Below are 4,557 nucleotides of genomic sequence, written 5' to 3' on the forward strand. Positions count from 1 at the left end.
GACCAAAATCAACAGGTCCGGGGCTTAGGGAATTTCTCATATGCCACAAAACGGTTGAAGCTCCTGTTCAAAAATCATGCTCCGAAATCAACTTCTGTCACCTTAGTGATACATTTTGGGATAGTTCCTATACTTTAAAGCAGAAATTGGGGCACTTTTGAAATTTTCATTTTTGACCAAAATCGACAGGTCCGGGGCTTAGGGAATTTCTCATATGCCACAAAACGGTTGAAGCTCCTGTTCAAAAATTATGCTCCGAAATCAACGTCTGTCACCTTAGTGATACATTTTGGGATAGTTCCTATACTTTAAAGCAGAAATTGGGGCACTTTTGAAATTTTCATTTTTGACCAAAATCGACAGGTCCGGGGCTTAGGGAATTTCTCATATGCCACAAAACGGTTGAAGCTCCTGTTCAAAAATTATGCTCCATAATCAACTTCTGTCACCTTAGTGATACATTTTGGGATAGTACCTAAAGTTTAAATCAGAAATTGGGGCACTTTTGAAATTTTCATTTTTGACCAAAATCGACAGGTCCGGGGCTTAGGGAATTTCTCATATGCCACAAAATGGTTGAAGCTACTGTTCAAAAATTATGCTCCGAAATCAACTTCTGTCACCTTAGTGATACATTTTGGGATAGTACCTAAACTTTAAAGCAGAAATTTGGTCACTTTTGAAATTTTCATTTTTGACCAAAATCGTAAGGTCCGGGGCTTAGGGAATTTCTCATATGCCACAAGACAGTTGAAGCTCCTGTTCAAAATTTATGCTGCGAAATCAACTTCTGTCACCTTAGTGATACATTTTGGGATAGTACCTAAACTTTAAAGCAGAAATTGGGGTACTTTTGAAATTTTCATTTTTGACCAAAATCGACAGGTCCGGGGCTTAGGGAATTTGTCATATGCCACAAAATGGTTGAAGCTCCTGTTCAAAAATTATGCACCGAAATCAACTTCTGTCACCTTAGTGATACATTTTGGGATATTACCTAAAGTTTAAATCAGAAATTGGGGCACTTTTGAAATTTTCATTTTTGACCAAAATCGACAGGTCCGGGGCTTAGGGAATTTCTCATATGCCACAAAATGGTTGAAGCTACTGTTCAAAAATTATGCTCCGAAATCAACTTCTGTCACCTTAGTGATACATTTTGGGAAAGTGCCTAAACTTTAAAGCAGAAATTGGGGCACTTTTCAAATTTTCATTTTTGACCAAAATCGACAGGTCCGGGGCTTAGGGAATTTCTCATATGCCACAAAACAGTTGAAGCTCCTGTTCAAAATTTATGCTGCGAAATCAACTTCTGTCACCTTAGTGATACATTTTGGGATAGTACCTAAACTTTAAAGCAGAAATTGGGGCACTTTTGAAATTTTCATTTTTGACCAAAATCGACAGGTCCGGGGCTTAGGGAATTTGTCATATGCCACAAAATGGTTGAAGCTCCTGTTCAAAAATTATGCACCGAAATCAACTTCTGTCACCTTAGTGATACATTTTGGGATAGTACCTAAAGTTTAAAGCAGAAATTGGGGCACTTTTGAAATTTTCATTTTTGACCAAAATCGACAGGTCCGGGGCTTAGGGAATTTATCATATGCCACAAAACGGTTGAAGCTACTGTTCAAAAATTATGCTCTGAAATCAACTTCTGTCACCTTAGTGATACATTTTGGGAAAGTACCTAAACTTTAAAGCAGAAATTGGGGCACTTTTGAAATTTTCATTTTTGACCAAAATCGCCAGGTCCGGGGCTTAGGGAATTTCTCATATGCCACAAAACAGTTGAAGCTCCTGTTCAAAATTTATGCTCCGAAATCAACTTCTGTCACCTTAGTGATAAATTTTGGGATAGTACCTAAACTTTAAAGCAGAAATTGGGGCACTTTTGAAATTTTCATTTTTGACCAAAATCGACAGGTCCGGGGCTTAGGGAATTTCTTATATGCCACAAAACAGTTGAAGCTCCTGTTCAAAAATTATGCTCCGAAATCAACTTCTGTCACCTTAGTGATACATTTTGGGATAGTACCTAAACTTTAAAGCAGAAATTGGGGCACTTTTGACATTTTCATTTTAGACCAAAATCTACAGGTCTGGGGCTTAGGGAATTTCTCATATGCCACAAAACGGTTGAAGCTACTGTTCAAAAATTATGCTCTGAAATCAACTTCTGTCACCTTAGTGATACATTTTGGGAAAGTACCTAAACTTTAAAGCAGAAATTGGGGCACTTTTGAAATTTTCATTTTTGACCAAAATCGACAGGTCCGGGGCTTAGGGAATTTATCATATGCCACAAAACAGTTGAAGCTACTGTTCAAAAATTATGCTCTGAAATCAACTTCTGTCACCTTAGTGATACATTTTGGGATAGTACCTAAAGTTGAAAGCAGAAAATGGGGCACTTTTGACATTTTCATTTTTGATTAAAATCGACAGGTCCGGGGCTTAGGGAATTTCTCATATGCCACAAAACGGTTGAAGCTACTGTTCAAAAATTATGCTCTGAAATCAACTTCTGTCACCTTAGTAATACATTTTGGGAAAGTACCTAAACTTTAAAGCAGAAATTGGGGCACTTTTGAAATTTTCATTTTTGACCAAAATCGCCAGGTCCGGGGCTTAGGGAATTTCTCATATGCCACAAAACAGTTGAAGCTCCTGTTCAAAATTTATGCTCCGAAATCAACTTCTGTCACCTTAGTGATACATTTTGGGATAGTACCTAAACTTTAAAGCAGAAATTGGGGCACTTTTGAAATTTTCATTTTTGACCAAAATCGACAGGTCCGGGGCTTAGGGAATTTGTCATATGCCACAAAAGGGTTGAAGCTCCTGTTCAAAAATTATGCACCGAAATCAACTTCTGTCACCTTAGTGATACATTTTGGGATATTACCTAAAGTTTAAAGCAGAAATTGGGGCACTTTTGAAATTTTCATTTTAGACCAAAATCAACAGGTCCGGGGCTTAGGGAATTTCTCATATGCCACAAAACGGTTGAAGCTCCTGTTCAAAAATCATGCTCCGAAATCAACTTCTGTCACCTTAGTGATACATTTTGGGATAGTTCCTATACTTTAAAGCAGAAATTGGGGCACTTTTGAAATTTTCATTTTTGACCAAAATCGACAGGTCCGGGGCTTAGGGAATTTCTCATATGCCACAAAACGGTTGAAGCTCCTGTTCAAAAATTATGCTCCGAAATCAACGTCTGTCACCTTAGTGATACATTTTGGGATAGTTCCTATACTTTAAAGCAGAAATTGGGGCACTTTTGAAATTTTCATTTTTGACCAAAATCGACAGGTCCGGGGCTTAGGGAATTTCTCATATGCCACAAAACGGTTGAAGCTCCTGTTCAAAAATTATGCTCCATAATCAACTTCTGTCACCTTAGTGATACATTTTGGGATAGTACCTAAAGTTTAAATCAGAAATTGGGGCACTTTTGAAATTTTCATTTTTGACCAAAATCGACAGGTCCGGGGCTTAGGGAATTTCTCATATGCCAGAAAATGGTTGAAGCTACTGTTCAAAAATTATGCTCCGAAATCAACTTCTGTCACCTTAGTGATACATTTTGGGATAGTACCTAAACTTTAAAGCAGAAATTTGGTCACTTTTGAAATTTTCATTTTTGACCAAAATCGTAAGGTCCGGGGCTTAGGGAATTTCTCATATGCCACAAGACAGTTGAAGCTCCTGTTCAAAATTTATGCTGCGAAATCAACTTCTGTCACCTTAGTGATACATTTTGGGATAGTACCTAAACTTTAAAGCAGAAATTGGGGTACTTTTGAAATTTTCATTTTTGACCAAAATCGACAGGTCCGGGGCTTAGGGAATTTGTCATATGCCACAAAATGGTTGAAGCTCCTGTTCAAAAATTATGCACCGAAATCAACTTCTGTCACCTTAGTGATACATTTTGGGATATTACCTAAAGTTTAAATCAGAAATTGGGGCACTTTTGAAATTTTCATTTTTGACCAAAATCGACAGGTCCGGGGCTTAGGGAATTTCTCATATGCCACAAAATGGTTGAAGCTACTGTTCAAAAATTATGCTCCGAAATCAACTTCTGTCACCTTAGTGATACATTTTGGGAAAGTGCCTAAACTTTAAAGCAGAAATTGGGGCACTTTTCAAATTTTCATTTTTGACCAAAATCGACAGGTCCGGGGCTTAGGGAATTTCTCATATGCCACAAAACAGTTGAAGCTCCTGTTCAAAAATGATGCTCCGAAATCAACTTCTGTCACCTTAGTGATACATTTTGGGAAAGTGCCTAAACTTTAAAGCAGAAATTGGGGCACTTTTGAAATTTTCATTTTTGACCAAAATCGACAGGTCCGGGGCTTAGGGAATTTCTCATATGCCACAAAACGGTTGAAGCTACTGTTCAAAAATTATGCTCTGAAATCAACTTCTGTCACCTTAGTGATACATTTTGGGAAAGTACCTAAACTTTAAAGCAGAAATTGGGGCACTTTTGAAATTTTCATTTTTGACCAAAATCGACAGGTCCGGGGCTTAGGGAAT

This window comes from Pseudophryne corroboree, unplaced genomic scaffold, assembly GCF_028390025.1.
Source record: "Pseudophryne corroboree isolate aPseCor3 unplaced genomic scaffold, aPseCor3.hap2 scaffold_569, whole genome shotgun sequence".
Classification (NCBI taxonomy): Eukaryota; Metazoa; Chordata; class Amphibia; order Anura; family Myobatrachidae; genus Pseudophryne; species Pseudophryne corroboree.